Source organism: Daphnia magna, linkage group LG9 (genome assembly GCF_020631705.1).
Source record: "Daphnia magna isolate NIES linkage group LG9, ASM2063170v1.1, whole genome shotgun sequence".
Classification (NCBI taxonomy): Eukaryota; Metazoa; Arthropoda; class Branchiopoda; order Diplostraca; family Daphniidae; genus Daphnia; species Daphnia magna.
In genome coordinates, this window is record NC_059190.1 from 9,356,268 (window position 1) to 9,377,813 (window position 21,546).

General features: G+C 40.8%; 1 non-coding gene and 3 pseudogenes across 1 annotated transcript; 3 read left to right on the top strand and 1 right to left on the bottom strand.

Moving 5' to 3' along the window:
* LOC116936238 overlaps nucleotides 1–1,296 on the top strand; it is an 8,075-nt pseudogene extending 6,779 nt beyond the window's left edge.
* Nucleotides 1,297–1,734: 438 nt separating this feature from the next.
* Nucleotides 1,735–4,019, top strand: LOC123475784 (annotated as a pseudogene).
* Nucleotides 4,020–4,073: 54 nt separating this feature from the next.
* LOC116934226 lies at nucleotides 4,074–10,481 on the top strand. The gene is made up of 6 exons (XR_006651144.1): nucleotides 4,074–4,997; nucleotides 9,216–9,318; nucleotides 9,413–9,537; nucleotides 9,599–9,965; nucleotides 10,039–10,199; nucleotides 10,371–10,481. It is a non-coding gene; the product is annotated as an uncharacterized LOC116934226 (transcript).
* Nucleotides 10,482–19,656: 9,175 nt separating this feature from the next.
* Nucleotides 19,657–21,333, bottom strand: LOC123475700 (annotated as a pseudogene).
* Between the last annotated feature and the right edge of the window lie 213 nt (nucleotides 21,334–21,546).

Sequence of the window (21,546 nt, forward strand, 5' to 3'; positions counted from 1 at the left end):
AGGTACACGTTTTATTTCCCCGTTTCTATACAGTCATGTCATGGTTGTTTGTTTTTTTTTTGGTTTTTTTTCTCATTTCTATCTTTGCAGTATTTTCCTTCCGGCTCCTTGCCGATGGGTATTCCTAATCCAGCTATGCGTAAACCCGAATCCAGTGACGATCGCCATGTCATGGCGAAACATTCAGAGATCTACCCATCGGTATAGGTTTCACTTTCTTATTCATTTATTTGTTTACGTTGATTGTTTTTTCAGAAAATGACTAACAATGGAGCATTTGATCGTTTTGCAGGAAACCGAATTAGAAGCCATACAGACGCTCGTCTCGTCTGTTGAACGCTCATTAAAGTTAGTTTCTGATCAGCTAACGCATCAACCTGAAGACAAAACGAAAGTTTCGGAGACGCAATAATCCAATAACCTTGCTCAATCGCCTGTTCCAGCCGTTGCTGCGCCTCGCCGCTTCTCAGGCTGATGTGCCGGTCTCTGTTCCTTCTGTCGCTCCAGCTACCACCCCTACTGCGACCCCCGCCCCAGCGCTTGTTCTAGCTGCAGCAGCCACGAACGGCCCAGCCCAGCCACAGTGGATGTTGAAAGGCGTCATGCGAGTGGGGTTGCTTGCCAAAGGATTACTTTTAAAAGGCGATCGAAATGTTCAGTTGGTCGTCCTCTGCTCTCAGCCACCTACTTTTCAGTTGCTCGACAGAGTTGCTCAAGCTCTTCCAGTCCACCTCTCTGTAAGTAGTTAAGAAATCAGTCAGCAGATAAGAAGATAGATTACCCTTTTTTTTTTAGTTTTCTTTTTTTAAATTTGTTTATTATAAATTTATAATTCACTTTACGATTAGGTTGTCGCACCATCAATCACGTTCAACGTCGAAACGCTTCCAAATGAAGCAGTTGTCATGGTAAAATCGGTACAGGGTCATGGCCTGGCGGGTGATATTTTGGTCAAGGTCTCGCTTACGTCCCTCGTTGTCAGGGAAGAGCAACTAGCCGCCGCCGCTGCTGCTGCTACCGTTGCTACCAATGGAACGGCTTCTACTGGTTTGTGTTTTTATTTTTTGAAATGTCTTTATTGTTTTGAATGAGCTAATGAAAAGGTAAAGTTTGTAGTGTAGTTTCGAAATAATTGTTTTCCCCGTTTTCCCCTTGACTTGTGATAACATTCATATATATCTCTGATATATATTCCCCTTAGCTGTTTTGCACATGTTGAATCATGGTTTTGCATGAAAGTTGTGGCCAACGTTCAAAAGCAATAGCAATGAGTGTGCTTGACGTAAACCTAGCCACCAAAAAATGAAAAGGATGTGTTGGAAGAATCATCGAAGAGGTAAGAAAGCCAATGACATGTTGTAGCTGTTCTGAATCTAAATTTTTTCTCTTACATCTTTGTTTAGCTATTTTGCACATGTTGAATCATGGTTTTGCATGAAAGTTGGTTATGTCCACTTTTGTTATCCTGTCATCCACACTGATAGTCTTTTGTTTCTAGGCAAGGAATGAAGAGTTTGACCACCAAGCCAGATTGTTCTTGGAAAGAGACCAGGTGTATCGGCACAATGACTTATTACTGGTTATTGTTAAAAAATGTCACAGCCTATGCCAACCTTCACCGTATGTCTATCATGGTCTGAAACACAAACCCACTGTTGTTTCGGGGGTTGGCAAAGTAACACCAACAGTAGTACATCAAAGAAAAGTGAAGGCTGGTAATTATAATTTTTTTTCAATTTTCTAGTAGTAAAGAATGAGTGATTCGCGTTCTGGCCCAGCAACATGTAAGCTGTTGTAAGGCCTAGAAGGTCGTTCATCTGATCTTGAGTTAGTTACACTAGAAGTGATTCGCGTTCTGGCCCAGCAACATGTAAGCTGTTGTAAGGCCTAGAAGTGCGTTCATCTGGTGTTAAGTTAGTTACGTTAGAAGTAATTCGCGTTCTGGCCCAGCAACATGTAAGCTGTTGTAAGGCCTAGAAATACGTTCATCTGGTGTTAAGTTAGTTACGTTAGAAGTGATTCGCGTTCTGGCCCAGCAACATGTAAGTTGTTGTAAGGCCTAGAAGTGCGTTCATCCATGCAGATAGAATCTTTACTTAGCAATCATTTGAAAATTTTAATGTAAAAGTAAGTAATGCCTTGTTTTTCATTTACTTGTGATGACGAGTTATTCTTCAAGTGGAAGTTGGTGCTTCACCTGCAAGTTGAAGATGGTGCTGGAGTTGGTGCGGGCGCTGGAGGTGGAGGTGGAGGTGGTGCGGTGGCTGGAAAGGAAAATGGCGAAGCAGTGGGATACCAACTTGCTCAGCTGCAAGACCTTGAATATGGAACTATTCTCAAAGTGGGTGGCCGTGAAGTTCTGGTAAGCACTTTCTCCAGTTTAAGCAAAGTTTCGGACTGGATTGATCTTTTGGAAAGATCCAAGATCAAATTTTAGAATCCTTGATTTTATCTGAGACGAGTGTCGGTTAAATTTCTCGTGTAATCAACCAAAAATAGATGTAAAGTCTTCTGGTACTTAAAATCAATCCCTGTTTTTTAAAAATCGAATCCAGAAGTAACACAATTATTTATAACAGCTTTCTTTTAAAAAAAGGGGAAAATTTTGAAATTTAACTGAATGAAATATTACTAAGAAGTCAGGGTGTACCTCTAGAAGTAGAACACCCACCAGGACTGAGAAGTTCACAAGATGTTCTTGATCTTTTAGATAATATTCAGCAAAATTCTAATACCAGTTTTTCTAGTACATGTAGTCCTGAAAAAAATGCATCATATCCGATCCAAAGTGCAACTGAGCCACCACTTTTGAAAGCTTTAAAGTAAACTCTATCAATATTTGACTTTAATTTTAAAATTATCTGTATTTTCAATTAATTAATGAATTTTTTTGTAGGTAGTATAATGTATTTGGGTGTAAAGCTTCAGCTAAATAACATAAGAACTGGGAAGAAGAAGATATTTTAACTGTGAAAGACAGAGGAGTAATTCTTAAGGTATTCGAATTTCACATTATCAATCATTCTTGTTAATACCATCGAACTACCCAGTCAGAGCATGGAAGACAAAGAAATAAGTCGAGCAACAGGATTTAAATTTGCCCAGCTCAAATAACTCGAACACGAGAACATCTTAAAAGTTGGCGGCCGCGAAGTTCTTGTAAGTTTTTTTTGTAACTTAAAAATGTCGAAAAGGCTCGTCGTATTTAATCTTTTTTTTTTTTTTCTTTTTTAAGATCCAAAATCAAATTATTGACTCCCTAAATATCAGTTGAAATTGTTGTAGTCCAATGCCATGTGGAACCCAATTACAAGCAGATGGGGTATCGTCTTTAGTAAATCCTCGTCCTCCAAGCAAAGAATTTGTTTCGCCTTTTCTTGAAACCGGAAACAAAGACCCCAAGCTCAATTCTATTTCAAACGAAATCAAGCCCAGATATAACCCTTGCCAACCTTCAGCCCTGGTAATGCCGAGACCTACCGTCGATATCCAGGTTTGTTTTCGAATTAAAGTGTTTCTGTTTCTCGAATGTTTCCTTTTTAATAATTTCTTCTAAGTGTAAAGAATCGCAGCGGGGTACGGTCATAGTCGACGTCGTTGTGAAGCCTTTGTCAAGCAAGAATTTGCGTCCTCACCAGCGCGATGGTGTAGTTTTCTTGTACGAATGCTTGGTGGTTTTTCAAAATTCCAAACATTTATGGTGCTATCCTAGCCAATGAAATGGGATTGGGTCAAACACTGCAATGTATCCCACTCATATGGTAATACCATCAGTTTATTACTTCTTCCTGTTACCTGCTTAAAATAATGAATGTTCATGTCAATAGGATTCTTCTCAGCAAGGCCCTTACAATGGACGTCCAACCATTCAGCGTGTTTTAATCATTACGCCATCAAGCCTAGTAAAAAACTGGGACAAGGAATTTCGTCGTACTTGCGCAGCTGCAAGACCTTGAATATGGAACTATTCTCAAAGTGGGTGGCCGTGAAGTTCTTGTGAATACTTGCTGTTTTAATGAGAAGTGCCGCACTGATTGTTCCGTAACTTTGCCGACACTTAGCATACTTTTTTACAAGCAAACACTGTTAACTATCCAATCTCTGCAATTGCAAGCAACCGAAGATAAGGAAATGGATGTGTCATGTGGAATAGCTGGTATAAATTTAGAACCAAGTAGTGCAACTGTCAACAGCGGCCTGGTTCCATCGACCTCAATGTTTGAATCTACAGAGCCACGAAGTTCTAGCGCAATGGCTGAGTATTGCATAGGATAGCCTAGGCAGTGTTTGAGCCAGCCTTCCACATTCCGTCCCATCCCCTACGTTTATCATTATAAATCCTACTCAAGCACAAAGTCATCTCCTCTCTGGCACCACGGGCAATGGTGGAGGATTTGCATCAGGTGCTGGATCACTTGCTGCATCACAGCAAAACCTAAAGGCTCTACTGCCAGCTTACCGTCCTGCCCCTGATTATGAAACAGCAGTACGTGTCAAGTACGGTGACGTACATCTTATTGTACTCAATCCGAGTTCTCCTGTCCAGCAACCAACGTCGGTTGCCGTTCATCCGACCGCTACAAACGCTTTCCGAGCACAGCCACAGCACAATGCTCAACAGCAGTTGCAGATGATAAAAATGTATAAACCACCTCCACCTTATCCATACAGCAAAGTTGGCAGCAATAGCAGCCCTGATTTAGTAGTGGCAGCTATAAATGGGCTTGCGTCTGCCACTTCTGGATCCATGAGCCATTTACCTGTTACTCTAGCTCAGGCAGAAAACTCTGCAATGGTGCGAAATGGTGAGCCCATTTATCAAAATATTCCTTTACGCCAGCCGGGAAGCCAACACAATCTTTCCCCCTCTACCTGCGCCAACACTCAAACTGCTTCGCAACCAGAAGGAAATGGGGTTTGCCTGTTCGTAGCTCGGCTCGATCGGCTGTCATAAATCGTGTTCGAACAGAGTCGCCCTCATCAGCGTCTAAACGGGGGTGTCCCTAAAACGCGAAAGCGAAACGCGAAACGAACAGCGACTAAAACGCGAAACGCGGTGCGAATCAAGATGGTTTGTTTCGCGGTTTAGCCGTTGAATGGTGTTTCATGGGCATCCCTAAAACGCGAAAACGAAACGCGAAACGAACAACGACTAAAACGCGGAACGCTGTGCGAAACAGCCCCCAGGCAATGGGCTGCGAAACACTCAAATATCGCCTAAAGGCAACCTAAATAGCGAAACGATTTTGCGAAACCCCTTATTTAAAATGCCATTGGATTTGGCATTTCATTTAGAGAAATAAGAACCGCGTACTATTCTTTTTTGAGAACATGTAACCCCGATAAGCACTGTAAGCTCTACGCCAACAAAAACTCATGTTTTAAATCTATGGTTCTTTCCAGTCCTTTTTTAATTTGTTGACATTTACTTGAACAAATTCGCGACGAATTGTTAACTTGTATTGGCTAATAGGAAACTAAACCCGACGGGGAAAAAAAACTAGCATTTTTAATATAACAATGTGTTTAGAATCTGATTGAAGTAAATGAAATTAATTGATTGAATTAAATTGAGTTTAAACCAAAAAATGTAAAGCCATGAGCTAACTGGGATGTTCTCCAGTGCTCTGACCTCTGAGTGCCTTGAATGGTTCCATAGCATGTTAAATTTGGCCTGAAAAAACTCATGAGACTGTTTGGCTCTGTCAGAAATGTAAAAGCCTTGCCCAAAATTAACTTTCAACACGTTGGTAAAAGCAAATATGTTTGACTTTAAATTACCTGCGATTCCTGCTAAAATTTTCTTTTTTTATTTATTGAAATATTAACATTTCACGCTATCGCCAGCCATCCAGCAGCCTTCTGTTTCGCAACGTTGTTTCGCACTTTAGCATGGAAATGAAACACCATTCAGCGGCTAAACCGCGAAACAAACCATGATCGGGTCGGCCGGCCCCCATAGCAGTGACGATTGTCCTCATCAACATACTGCCCAATCATCGCCAGCACAAGAACAGTATGCTGCGAATAATGGAGGCTATTAAGATGTTTTTTTTGAGATCCCGACATTTAAGTTTGTAGCGTCCCTATTTTTTATCTTTGTACTTTTCTATACGATTACCATAATAAATTTATACCTTAAACATTTGCGTGTGGGTCTCCACGCCTTGCAACAAGCATTATAGTTATTAAGTGTAGACGTAAACTTTATACGCTGAAGAGGGGATGAAATAATTGAACACAACAAAATGGGTATGGTTTAAAAATTTAGTGTATAAACGGGAATTTCATTAACTCATGTCCGAAAAAAAATTAACCTTTTACAAGCCAAATGTTAAAAAATAAAAAAAAACACACAAAGAAAAAAAAGCTCAACCAACACTCAGGAAATTCCTTGCTATGCCCAACTCTGTAAAAAATCCCCATAAAGGCAACCCGTTCAGAGTAGTGAGTTGACCACATATTTCAGGGGCCCTCTCCCCGCTCTTGATATTTAAAAAAAAAAGGTTAAAAAGGCCCCTTGTAAAAATAATCCCCAATAAAGGCAATCCATTCAGAGTAGTAGGTTGACCACATATTTCAGTGGCCATCTCACCGCTCTTGATACTTAGCCAATACAGGTTAGCAAGGTCCCTTGTAAAAATAATCCCCCATAAAGGCAATCCGTTCAGAGTAGTGAGTTGACCACATATTTCAGTGGTCACCTCACCGCTCTTGATACTTAGCCAATACAGGTTAGCAAGGTCCCTGTTTGTTGTGTTGACTTTTAACTTCTCCCATCGTTGTGTTACCATCTGTTGTTGGACTTCGTGTTTCCACGAGCCGACTGGGATCTGACACCTGAAGCTTGATGGTATGGCTTCATCCCGTGTTTCCATTGACTAGGTCGTTCTCGATCAAAGCCCTGAGAAGGTATTTCTCCCAAGCGCTGAAAGACAGTCGGCTTGGCATGATCCAGCACGATGGGTGTTCTATCCACGCCTTTCTCTCCGAAACGGTCAAAATCAGAGGTCCGTTTCACAGACACTGGGTGTTCATCGAGTCTGTTATTCCGTACCTTCACCGTTCGTACCTTTGGGTCACTGGGAGTCGCTCCGATTTGTACCGAGAGCTCAACGGACAGAAGCTGTTTGGGTTGCTTCTGCTTGATTGTGACTTCAATGTTCGGTACTGGCTGAGACTGCTTGTTGACGTTCTTACGGTGGACGGAATCACAGCCAATCTCACCCCCTCCCGTGTTGGGTGGCAAGCGGGTTGAAGGGATTGCAATTACCGTCCGACAAACTCTTTTGCTCGAACCATGATCGGAGGACTCGTCGTTCTCGGAGGCAGACCTTTGCGTGGTGGTTCAGCTGGGCGAGATTCTGGAATAAATGCAGACACCTTTTGATCCCTTTCACATGTTCCAGAATGGACGCTGCCCAGGCGAATGGTGGGTCTCGTTAAACACCTCCACTTTGCTCTCCTCATCATCCTAACGGCTACAAATGCTGACTCTTCAGTTCGTTTGCGCTTAAGGCAGACAGGAACGAGCGAAAGTCGCTCAAACAATAGACACAAGAAGTCCATTTTGAAAGTACTTGAAAAGGACAGTTCAAACTGAATATTTTTATTTCAAGTTTCGGATCGACTATATGGGGGAGACCTGAGGGATCCTGATTGGAAAGTACGATTTCGCCACTTTTCCCATTATTTTTAAACAAATCTGATTTTGAAGACATATCCTATTACGAAATAATTGTAATTTAACTAATAACGCATATAGTTCAATAATATTTATTCATTTTCACTAAGATTTGAAAGAATTAATAACAAATGAAAATGCCACAGTACTCTTAACAGCTGTTGAAACGACCGGTTAGAAAACAGAGGGCGTAACGCAGACTTGCCGTGATCGAAATCAATTTTCAATCGCGATCAAACTCAAACTCAAAAAATGATCGATTGATCAACTGATTTCAAATGAGTTTGATCGCGATCAAAATCAAAAATTTTGATCGCGATCAAACTCATTTCTGCGCTCAAAATTTCTTATTCCACGTCATCTACTGATAATTTGTGGAAATATGCTCCCATAATTTAACTCGCAATGTTTAACATTTTTTCGTTTTACTGTACATGTCCGTTTTATTCACCGCTAGATGGCGTATGAAAAATGAAAAATTGATCGCTAAAATGAGTTTGATCGGCGATCAACTCATTCTGAACTGATTGATCGCGCGATCAACTTATTTTGAAATGAGTTGATCGCCGATCAAACTCAAAAAATTGATCGATTGGCAAGTCTGGCGTAACGCTCATTGCTTTCGTGCGAAGCAAGACCCAGATAAAGAAAAAGAGAACAGTGATGACAATTTCAACTGTTTATTTCGTGGCAAGATAAAACATTTCAGTCTCAAAATATGCCTCTTCAAAAATACACCTGTTTTTATGGCCGATGGGTGAAGTACAATACAAGGTCATTGCAAATAATTAGATATAAAAAAACAATTTACTTACCATTCCTGCGGAGTCTTTATGGTTGTGCAATAAAGACAAAGATCCTTTCCTTCGAACTATACAGATAGCCAATCTTGGCACAGCAAACGAAACACAAGTTCTAACAAACAGCAAACAAACAGTCTCATGAGTTTTTTCAGGCCAAATTTAACATGCTATGGAACCATTCAAGGCACTCAGAGGTCAGAGCACTGGAGAACATCCCAGTTAGCCCACGGCTTTACATTTTTCGGTTTAAACTCAATTTAATTCAATCAATTAATTTCATTTACTTCAATCAGATTCTAAACACATTGTTATATTAAAAATGCTAGTTTTTTTCCCCCGTCGGGTTTAGTTTCCTATTAGCCAATACAAGTTAACAATTCGTCGCGAATTTGTTCAAGTAAATGTCAACAAATTAAAAAAGGACTGGAAAGAACCATAGATTTAAAACATGAGTTTTTGTTGGCGTAGAGCTTACAGTGCTTATCGGGGTTACATGTTCTCAAAAAAGAATAGTACGCGGTTCTTATTTCTCTAAATGAAATGCCAAATCCAATGGCATTTTAAATAAGGGTTTCGCAAAATCGTTTCGCTATTTAGGTTGCCTTTAGGCGATATTTGAGTGTTTCGCAGCCCATTGCCTGGGGGCTGTTTCGCACAGCGTTCCGCGTTTTAGTCGTTGTTCGTTTCGCGTTTCGTTTTCGCGTTTTAGGGATGTCCTCTAAACGGAGTACCAATGACTCGACGTCCAATTCTGTCTCCAATTTCCATCACTCGTCGTCGTCGTCAGCTAAGGCTGCAAATACGGATGCAACTCTCGTCAAAGATCACCTGGTACTTCCATAACTTAGTTTTTAACTTCATTACATTTTTTAAATATTTATATGAATTTGTGCAAATGTATCATCTAATCTAATGTGTCGTCTAGTGTCAAGAAATGGAATCTCGGTTGGCAGATGGCCAACTTCTGTTGGAATTTGAGTTAATTCCCAGACGTAAGGCTGGTGCGGATTTTAGCATGGCGGTTCATCCAGATAACCTCTGCCGCAACCAGTATGAAAAGTTTTTCATAAGTGAATCGTACGAATGAGTAACTAAGTCATCTTTTCCTAAGGTATCAAGATGTTTTGCCTTACGAAGAGAACAGAGTTAAGTTGACACCTAGCCGAGACAACCGAACTGGGTACATTAATGCATCACACATCTCAGCTGCCGTGGGGTTGGCTCAGCGCTTCAACATTGCAGCTCAAGGCCCACTACCATCAACAGTGTCTGATTTTGGTAGATGGTCTGGCAGTGTGACGTCTATGTTATTGTCATGCTAGCCGATACTACTTCTAGTAATAATGGCGGCCAACAAACCCCTTCTCTCAACACCAAATCGGTCAACACGTTGAGAAGCCATGTCAGCCATAGTAGTATGAATGGCTACAGTGGATTTATGTATTGGCCACAGCAAGATGCTGCTACCTTAGAATTTGGTAAAGTATTGTTTACACAAAATCATCAAATGGCTTAAATTTTTAAGTAACTTTTCCTATATTTATTTTTAAGTATAAAATAACTTGACAAGTTAGCAAACTCTCTGCCGGACGTCAATCTATCACAAAATTGGATGTAATTCACTTGCCCACGTCTCAGCAGCGTAGCATTTGGCATCTTCAGTATTCTGACTGGGCTGATCATGGATGCCCAAGAGACGTGACCTCTTTTGGGTTTGTTGAAAGTCCTATTATTTGAACTATCCTATTTTCTTATTGTCTTTGGTATTGTTTTGTTTTTTATCATTGTATAGTGTATGTGTATGTTTAAAGTTAACCCGTTGGCTGCCACCCATTTTGCTCCCCCTTTTTTTTTAGTTATTTTTTTGCTTTGTTTTCTTTTAGGATGTCACCAATACCAAGGTAACAAGTTTTGAGGACTTCTGTCTGAAGCGTGAACTGTTGATGGGTATTTTTGAGAAGGGATGGGAGACTCCGGTTCTTAAACTATAAAAATCGAAGTAAAATATCATATTAAAACGTGCTAGAGATAATAAAGAATATCAAAAATAAGTTTTATGTTTATTTTGGTGTATATTAGTAACCAAACAACGTACCCAAAAATTCTGTTTTGGCCTTCCCCCCGCTAAAATGTCATAAAATAAAATAATTAATTACGTTCTGTTTTCAGCGGATTTACATAAATTTTACGTCAATCGATAGGTATTTAAAAGGGCTATCTATTTGGTGAATTTCATGAAAAATATTGAAATGGAAGAAAATTCCAAATGAAAGAAATTTTTTTGCGTTTAATCGATCAAGCGCAATATTGTACCTAAGCGACAAAACGCAAAAAAATTTCTTTCAAATGGAATTTTTTCCATTTCAATATTTTTTCATGAAATTCACCAAATAGATAGCCCTTTTAAATACCTATCGATTGACGTAAAATTTATGTAAATCCTATTCAATTGTTGGTTGTTGCCCTGGTCAACCTAGTGGGATTCCGATACCTGGAAAAGGGAAAATAAAAGAGTGATGTCAGGTCTATAACATTAAAATTTTGTGAAATAAGTTACCTGTTTGATAAGTGTGTTAATTTTTTTACAATGCCACAATAGATTACCTTCTTAATCAAAAAGTGTACTTCCCAACGTGGATGGAAAACGCAGCCAACACACTGAATGCAAATTTAAAGCTTTGGCTGAGTAACACTGTAAAAATTTTATACATTTCACTAATCCTAAATAAAATTCGTTAATTGGTAAAAAATTCATTAATATTACCTATCAAATAATAATATATTCTTACTTCTGTTCTAATGTCAAATTTGTTTCGTAGGTCTAAAAGAAATAAAATACAGCAATTTTTTTTTCACTAAAAAGTTTATTCTTTTAAACATATATATAGATTTTAAAAATACAAACACAAATACAACTCACTTTAAAACCAAATAAAAAAAAAAACAATAAACATAAATTTTTGACAGCTGTAAGCGTCCATTCGGTCAGCTGACGATAGGCGTCGTCTGGACGATAAGTGTCTCTCCCTATTGCCCAAAAGTGACGGCGCAGCTTTGCCATAGGCTTCGTCTCGGCGTGCGCGACCAACCTGCCTGGAACCATGTAAAAATCCCAATTTTCCCACATTTTCCGATTAAAAATCCCAAGGAAATCCCCACCTTTTTTCTTTATAAAATCCCCACGTTTCCCGCCTGTTTTTTTTTTAAATCCCACCTATTTTCCCAAAATTTTATTTCAAAATATAAGTCTCTGACTCAGGGTTAAATTGTATTTTATTTATCGAGCGTTAAACTGTCTTGGTGAAACAAATGGCATAGGGGATATATAGGACATGGCACATGGAGGGAAATTTCGCATCATATAAAACTAGTAAAAGGTCTATTGCACAAAACTTACAATGACTTAGAATCTGGAATGGTGGCATTGGATTTTACTTTAATAACGGCCTGGACTAATTCGTCGGTGATATTGACTTCACTCAGCACTCTTATCATGAGCTTTTAACCAAGACTTTACATTTTTTACCAAAATTTACATCACTTTCAAATTGAAACACAAAAACTGTCGTCTGCACACTGAAGCACTGCGCAAGTGCGCAGTCATTTGGCAAGGTTGCCCAATAGCCAATAATATTTTTATTACTATTACTCAATAAGACAATAACACTTTTATCACTAACTGGCCATTTGGCCAAACCCCAAAATAATTTATCTAATTATCTTCTACTTCTAAATCCCACCTTTTTCAAAAATCCCAATCCCATCCCATCCCACATTTCCACCTTTGGAAATCAAAAATCCCAGAAAGTGGGACCTTCCCACCAAAGTGGCAGCACTGAGCATAAACTATAACAGCGCTTTGCAACTATCTCGACAACCAGTAGAAAAATCTTTCCTCTTGGGATGGGACTGCCATCTAGGATCTAGCGATAAATGAATTTTTTGCGTGGAGGAGAACCACACACCCGCAAGAGGCGCTCCCACCGGGTGGAAAATCACTCTTTCGCCCCGATCCAAAACCCGGGTTATTTTAATGGTAAAAACCCGCAAGAGGGTATCCCTTTTCCGAGAGGAAATTTACCCATAGTGGATCAACCAGGGGTATATGACCATGCAAAACTTACTTATGAATTATTACTTATGAAACTTGTTATCAATGGTTAATTTTATTTGTAGCATAGATTACATGTGAAACATTTTACTTGTAATACTTTTAAAAATGCACCGTTTTATCTATGACATTTATTACAAATGAACAACATTTTACTTGTAGTACAATTTAAATACGCACCATTTTATCAGTGATATTTATTACAATTGAAACATTTTAATTATGAACTATTTATAAATTTCTTTCAAAAAGTTAATTTTACTTGTGGTGATATTTACTAATGCAACATTGCATTTGTGAAAATGATTTTATGCATAAAGGTTTTAATGAACATTTTTACTTGTAAAACATTGTGCTTCTGCAACAATTTATTAAGGAGCATAAGTGTCAATGATCAATTTTATTAGTGGAATTTTACTTGTGAACATTTTTATCTGTGAGAATACGTTCTTATGCTACGCAGCCCAATCGGCGACGGTAATATAATTTTTTAAAAAAATTAGTTTCATTTAACAAAAACTTAAACCTAACATTCAAATTAGGCGATCCCTTGAAAATGGATTTAATGCCATCCACGTCTGGAGATGTTAATTCTCATGAAGCAGACGTGGTGGCAGATGAATCTGTCATCGAAGAAGAAATTCAGCCTCCAATTAAAAATGTGTTACGGCAAGGATGGTTACAAGTCAGCCACCAAAAAAGAAAAAAAATCATATTAAGTAAGGTTTTCAGAAATAGTTAATTATTTTGTGAATTTTAATTCTTTTTTCCTTTTTTATATAGTATTGCGGGCATTGTCAACTGGGTTCGTTTGTGCGCTTTCTTGAAAAATAAATCCGACGTTTCTCTGAAAAGTGTTTGTCAGTTTTTTTTATTATTATTTGGTTTTTACCAATGGCATACGATTAACCTGCTCATTTAAAAAAACTAAAGTAGGTTTATCAGTCGCCGTGGTTTTTACCAATGGCATAGGATTACCTGCTCATTTTTGAAAAGTAAAATAGGTTAATCAGTCGTCGTTTTATTAATGGCATACGATTAACCTGTTTAACTAAATATTGTCGCGGTTATTTGAGGCCCCATGGACTAGTTGTCACGTCCGGCGCTTCTGTATCGGCTATTGACCGCAACTCTACCCGAGATGTCCGGCAGTCTTGTCAGCGGATATTTTCCCGGTAGCTGCTGTCCACATAAGTGCATAAATACTCGTACGTTTCCCTTGCTGTGCCCCAGTCTACTTATATCTGTTGTAGTGTTATGTACGTTTACGGTGAATAAACGTGTCTTAGTCACTACCCGGGTCTTCAAGTAACTCCCACGCTACTTTTTCTTTGATTCCGTATATATTAAGAAATATAGATATTTAATAATGAGTATTTTGTAACTACCTGTTTCTCATTGATTTGTGATAGTGGTGTAGTTGGAAGTACCTTCAGCAAGATACTCTTGTCTCAATTTCACCTTTGTCAAAAATGGATATATTTAATAAATATTGTCAAATTCTATTTCCAATGAATTCTGCACTAGAGAGAAGACAAACGTGTTTAATATAATGAAATAGGCAATGTTGCGAAAGGCACAAATTTCAAAAAATTTTGAATTTCAATCACAAATTTAATATAAAAATAATTGCCTAATCTAGATGAATTAGGTATTTAAGGATAGGGAATTAAATTAAGCTTAAATAAAATCAATTTCTGGACACATTGATTGGTAATTTTATAGATAACGAATGAAAAACCCCAATTTTTACTATACCCACGAGAGGCGAGGGGCCTCCTATACTAGCGAACCTGGCGGGGAATCTTGGGACCCTTTACTGAACATCCGCCGGTCTTTGGGATAGCCGAGAGTGTACCTTTCCTATTATATCGTGGTTCTAGTGTCGGTATCGAAAAGTTCTAGTGTCGCCACGTAAAGTTCTAGTGTCGGGATCGAAACGTTCTAGTGTCAGGATCGAAACGTTCTAGCGTCGGGATCCAAGCGTTCTAGTGTCGGTATCGAAAGTTCTAGTGTCGCCACGCAAAGTTCTAGTGTCGGCATGTAAAGTTCTATTGTCTGGATCAAAAAGTTCTAGTGTCGGGATCGAAAAATTGTAGTGTCGGCATCGAAAAGTTCTATTTCTAGAACGGTCCAGTGTCGGAGCAAAAAGGTCTAGTGTCGCCATGTAAAGTTCTACAGTCGGAGAAAAAGGTCTAGTGTCGGAACTTTTCTTCCCACTTCGAGTCTTTCCCTATTGGTTGGCTAAAATTTAGTGCCTCCCCTTCACCGCCGTTCTAGTGTCGGCGCCAGAAGTTCTACTGTCGGGACCAAACGTTCTAGTGTCGAGTACGAAAAGTTCTAGTTGTAAAACGGTCTTGTGTCGCGTTGCCAACAAAAGGGACTGTTGAGAAACCAAGGAATTGGTGGTTGTTTGAGGGATGCAAAAGGGAACGGTCTCTCAATGGTGATTGATACAGTCAATGGAGCTGGTGAAAACATAATGAATTGAGGCTTGTTTGAGGGATGCAAATGGGAACGGTCTCTTAAGGGTGCTGGAAAGCAGTCAAAGGAGCTGTTGAGAACATAAAGAATGGGTGATTGTTGAGTGATGCAAAAGGGAATGGTCCCTCAAAGGTGTTGGAATGCAGTCAAGGAAGCTGTGAACAACACAATGAATTGGTGGCTGTTTGAGTGATGCAAAAGGGAACGGTCTCTGAAGATTGTTGGAACAAAGTCAAGGGAGCTGGTGAAAACAAAATGAATGGGGGCTTGTTTGAGGGATGCAAAAGGGAACGGTCCCTGAAAAGTTCTGGAACGCAGACAATGGGGCTGTTGACAACCCAAGGCATTCGTTGTTGTTTGAGGGATACAAAAGGGAACGGTCTCTCAATGGTGTTGGAACGCAGTCAATTGAGCTGATGAGCACTTAGAACTGGTGGTTGTTTGAGGGCTGAAAAAGGGAACGGTCTCTCAAGTATGCTGGAACACAGTCAATGGGGCTTTTGAAAACTCAAAGAATAGGTAGTTGTTTGTAGGATGCAAAAGGGAACGGTCTATGAAGATTGTTGAAACACAGTCAAGGTAGCTGGTGAAAACAAAAGGAATCGGGGCTTTTTTGAGGGATGCAAAAGGCAACGGTCTCTCAAAGGTGATAGAATGCAGTCAAAGGAGCTAATCAGAATACAATGAATTGGTGTTTGTGTGAGGGATGCAAAAGGGAACGGTCTTTAAAGAGTGTTGCAAAGCAGTCAATGGAGCTAATGAGAACACAATGAATAGGTGGTTGTTTCAGGGATGCAATAGGAAACGGTCTATGAAGGTTGGTGAAAAGCAGTCAAGGGAGCTGTTAAAATACATGGTAATGTTGGTTGTTTCAGGGAAGCAAAAGAGAACGGTCTCTTAATTTTGTTGGAACGCAGTCAAAGGAGCTGTCCAGAACACAAATTAATAGTGTTTGTTTGAGGGCTGCAAAAGGGAACGGTCTCTTAAAGTGTTGGATACAGGCAATGGAGCTGGTGAAAACACAATGAATTGAGGCTTGTTTGAGGGATGCAAATGGGACCGGTCTCTGAAGATTGTTGGAACACAGTCAATGGAGCATGTGAAATCAAAATGAATGGGGGCTTGTTTGAGGGATGCAAAAGGGAACGGTCTCTTAAAAATGTTGAAACGCAGTCAGTGGAGCTGTTGGGAACAAAATGCAGTGATTGTTGTTTAGGGGTGCAAAAGGCAATGGTTTCTGAAATTAATTGGAATGCAGTCAATGAAGCTGTAAAAAAACAAAGAATATGTGGTTATTTGAAGGATGCAAAAGGGAATGACCTCTGAAATTTGTTGGAATGCAGTCAAAGGAGCTGATAAAAAGACAATGAATTGGTGGCTTTAGTAGAAGGAAGCAAAAAAGTCTATTACAGTTGGTTATTGTATACGCAATTGCTTGAAATTAGTGAATTGTAATAGTTGACGGCGTAGAAAAATGTACGTATGATGTCGGCCATGTTGGAAAAGACGTGGAGATAAATTGCGGAATGCAGGGTTGGGATTGGCTACAATGAAAATCACGTGACCGGCCTACAACCATTGGCAGCGTGCGCTCGCATGAAATTTCTCGGACAAACACACAGACAGATACACAAACAAATCCCGCCCACAAATACCCCATTCGCTTTTATTAAGATAGGAGACTAGTATACGGCGGCCCGTCCCAGGACGGTAATAGGTGAAGTCTAGTATTTAGTCGGACTTGTCCTTAAACCCCTTAAACCACTTGAAAACCCTTAATCCACTTAAAGCCCCTTAATCCACTTAAAGCTTCTTAATCCATGTTAAGTCGCTGAATCCACGTAAAGACCCTTAATCAATTTACAAACTTTATTATCCACTTGTATCCTTTTAATCTATGGTAAGCCGTTGAATCTACTTTCAACTTATTTATCCACTTTAAGCCCCTTAATCCACGCATTGTCAAGTCGTACCACTCATACACGTAACAAACAACGGAGGAAAAACAAATTACAGTTGAGCGCACTTGGGAACTGCCTCCAAGGCCATGCTCCCTACTTGGTCCTTTACTTGCAGTTTTAGTGCTTTACCAATGCCCGTCCCTTGCCCGTCGTTTCCAACCTGTCCGTTGTTTTCGCCCTGCCCGCGCACACAACGAAAGTTCCCCGGAAAACAACAGACCTGTACACAAACAAATCCCTCCCACAAATACCCTTTGCGCATTAATGGAAGTAGTAGACGATGATTGTCCCCTGTCCGTCGTTTCAAATCTGTTCTCTGTTTCCGCCCTTCCTGCGGGTCTCGCCCTGCCCGCCGTTTTCCTCCGTCCGTCCTTTTACCCGCCCTGTCCGCGCCAATTAGAAAGATGAAGGGCTGCAAAAGGAAACGGTCTCTTAAAAGTGTTGGAAAGCAGTCAGTGGAGCTGTTGAGAACAGTACGCTCTAGTGGTTGTTTGAGGACTGAAAAAGGGAACTGTCTCTTAAAAGTGTTGGAACACAGTCAGGGAGCTGTTAAGAACAGGATCCAATAGCTGTTGTTTGAGGGCTGCAAACGGAAACGGTTTGTGCAGGGTGGTGAAACACAGTCAAATAATGTTATGAATACATAGTAATGGTGGTTGTTTCAGGGAAGCAAAAGGGAACGGTCTCTTAAAAGTGTTGGAACACTGTCATTGGAGCTGTTAAGAACAAAATGCAGTGGTGGTTGTTTGAGGGGTGCAAAAGGGAATGGTCTCTTAAAAGTGTTGGAACACAGTCAGTGGAGCTGTTGAGAACAAAATGCAGTTTTGGTTGTTTGAGGGATGCAAAAGGTAACGGTCTCTGAAAAGTGCTGAAATGCAGTCAGTGGAGCTGTTAAGGGCAAAGAATTGGTGGTTGTTTGAGGGTTGGAAAAGGGAACCGTCTCTCAATGGTGTTGGAACGCAGTCAAAGTACCTGTCCAGTACACAATGAATTGATGGTTGTTTGAGGGATGCAAAAAAGGAACAGTCTCTGAAGGATGTACAAAAGCAGTCAAAGGAGCTGCTGAAAACACAAAGATTTGGGGCTTGTTTGAGGGATTCAAAACGGAACGGTGTCTGAAAGTGTTGGAACACAATCAGTTGAGCTGTTGAGAACAGTATGCAATAGTGGTTGTTTGAGGAGTGCAAATGGAACGGTCTCTTAAAAGTGTTGGAACGCAGTCAATGCAGCTGTTGAAAACACAAAGAATAGGAGGTTGTTTGAGGGATGCAAAAGGGAACGGTCTCTGAAGATTGTTGGAACAGTAAATGGAGCTGGTGAAAACAAAATGAATTGGGCCTTGTTTTAGGGATGCAAAAGGGAACAGTCTCTCAATGGTGGTGGAATGCAGTCAATGGAGCTAATCAGAATACAATGAATTGGTGGTTACTTGAGGGATGCAAAAGGAACGTTCTCTGAAGGGTGTTGGACAGCTGTCATTGGAGTTGTTGAGAACATAAAGAATGTGGGATTGTTGAGTGATGCAAAAGGTAACGGTTTCTAAAGGGTGTTGGAACGCAGTCCATGGAGCTGGTGGAAAACAATGAATTGGGGCTTTTTAGAGGGATGCAAATGGGAACGGTCTCTTAAGGGGGCTGGAAAGCAGTCAATGGAGCTGCTGAGAACATAAATAATGTGTGATTGTTGAGTGATGCAAAAGGGAACAGTCCTCAAAGGTGTTGGAAAGCAGTTAAGGAAGCTGTGAACAACACAATGAATTGATGGTTGTTTGAGTGATGCAAAAGGGAACGGTCTCTGAAGATTGTTGGAACACAATCAAAGGAGCTGGTGAAAACAAAATGAATGGTGGCTTGTTTGAGGGATGGAAAAGGAGACAATCTCTTAGGGGTGTTGGAAAGCAGTCAATGTAGCTGGTGAAAACACAATGAATTGGGGCTTGTTTAAAGGATTCAAAAGGGAACGGTCTCTGAAAACTGCTAGAACGCAGCCAATGGGGCTGTTGAGAACCCAAGGAATTGATTGTTGTTTGAGGGATGCAAAAGGGAACGGTCTCTGAAGGGTGGTGAAACACAATCAATAGATCTGTTATGAATACAAAGTAATGGTGGGGGTTCGAGGAACGCAAAAGGGAAAGGTCTCTTAAAGGTGTTGGATTGCAGCCAAATGAGCTGTTTAATATGAATACTGTAATGTGCAAAAAAGTTATAGTGGTTGTTTGAGGGCTGCAAAAGGGAACGGTCTCTTAAAAGTGATGGAATGCTTTCAGTGGAGCTGTTGAGAACAAAATGCAAGGTGGTTGTTTGAGAGGTGCAAAAGGGAGATACGGCAGCCCGTCCCAGGACGGTAATAGGCAAAGTCTAGTATTTAATCGGACCTATTTTTAATCCACTTAAAGCCCCTTAATCCACGTACTGTCAAGTCATACCTCTCCTACACTTAAAAAACAATGGAAGAAAAACAAATCACGGTTGAGCGCACTTGGGAACTGCCCCCAAGGCCATGCCCGTGCTCCTTATTTGGCCCGTAGACCGAGGCGGAATTTAGTTCCTCTTTTTTTTGTGGTTGTTGTTATCACATGGGCTGATATTTTTTGGTTTTTTTCTTCGGCTCTGGCTATTCTTGTAGGAGAACTTCATTAAAAACAATGTTTTTCTTGAATATCTTGTTTTTATCTTGTTCCGTGGATTGTGGAATATTCCTAAGTAGCTTGCCCTGTTTCTCTGTTTCTTCACACTGAACCTTGACATCTTCTCTTGATGTTGCACGCGAGAATGCGACGTATAGTTGGCCGTGGCTGAAAACGGATTCCGGAAGGTAGATGCCTACTCGCTCAAAAGTCTGTCCCTGTGACTTGTTGATGGTCATAGCGAAAGCCACAAGCACAGGAAACTTCAATCTTTTGAGTTTGAAGGGCAAGTCAGAGTCGGTGGGAGACATGGACATCCGCGGAAGGAAGACGTTGTGTCCTTTGTGTTTCCCGGCCGCGATCTCTGCCACAATCAGGTTACCGCTGAGCGCCTTGATGATGAGCCTCGTGCCGTTGCAAAGTCCCTGTCGCGAGTCAATGTTCTTGAGAAGAATGACGATTGCTCCTATTTTCAGTTTGAGTTGGTGCGGAGGTAGCCCGGAGACGTTGAAGGTATTTAAAATTTCCGGAGGGTAGTTGGAAATTTCCTCTGGGTCCTCTGAATCGATAGTGTCGATACTTTTGCAGACTTTCAACGCGCCAGGCATCTCGCCAATGATCTTGTTGTTGATCCTAAGACAGTCTTCATTCTTGGGACATAGAATAGCACGGTTACAAACTTGTTCTCTGACGCCTTCGTTTAAGAGATCCGATGGATCGCCAAAGACGTGTTCGATTAAGTTAGTTCGAATGTTGAGAAGGTCTTGCGGGATTTCGATGAGATCTGGGTCATTGAGCCGGGGTGTTTGTGCCAAAGATCCATTTCCCAGTTGAATGAGCCAATCAGCGAAATCTTGACTACCATCGACGGTGCGCATGTTTTGCACCAATCGAAGCTGTCGAAAAAGAGGCCAAGTTGCGTTATTGGTGATGTTCGCTTCGATGATTTTGACCCTGTTTCCGTGTCTCACAACGGGCAAGCACTGTCTAAAATCGCCGCCGAGCAAGAGGACTTTGCCACCGTAGGGATCGACGCGATTCTTCATGAGAGTTTGGAAAAGATGATTGATCGCGTCGAGGGCGTGGTTGGTCTTCATGGTGGCTTCGTCGGAAATTATGAGACTGGCGTTTCTGATCAGTTGCGCGTTGTAGCTAGCTTCTTCGATTTTCGATCATGTCGTCTCGGTTATTGGAGGATAAATCTTGAACTGCGAATGGTAAGTTGTTCCGTCCAGTAACAAAGTGGACGCTATCCCCGTGGAAGCTACTGCGATGACTTGTCTCCCTTGGCCTTGGAGGACGGTGATGAGGGTGTTGTAGAGAAAGGTCTTTCCCGTTCCTCCAGGGCCGTCCAGGAAATACTGCCTCGGATGTGAGTTGTTGACATCGTTGACAGCAGTCATGACTTGATCAAAGGCCGCGCGTTGCCCGTCGTTGAGTTGCGCCAACATCATTTCGCCCATCAGTCTCTTTTCTCTTTGACTGTTTTCGTTGTTCTCTTCCATCTGAAATTCGACCAGTTGGTTAATCAGATGGAAATCCGGGACAGGCAAGGAGAGATCTTCCATCGTCTGATTGTGGAGACGTAGCTTGTCCTGAATCCATTTCAACGTCAAGTTCTTGGCCACGTTGGCTTCGTGTCCGCTTCTAATGTAGTCTTCCATCAGATGGTTCAGGTTGATTTCAAATAGATGCAGAGCGTCGGAGGGATTGCAGAACAGGCAAATGTCGACAAAAAGCTGCCCCAGCTGAAGAGGCATTTGAATGCTGCCGCTTCTTGCATGGCTCTAGCCCAAGCAGTGTCGTCTTCCAGCAAATTCAGTGCTATTGCTGCCGCCTTGAAAGTGGGATGGACAATCTGTTCGACTGTTCGCAAA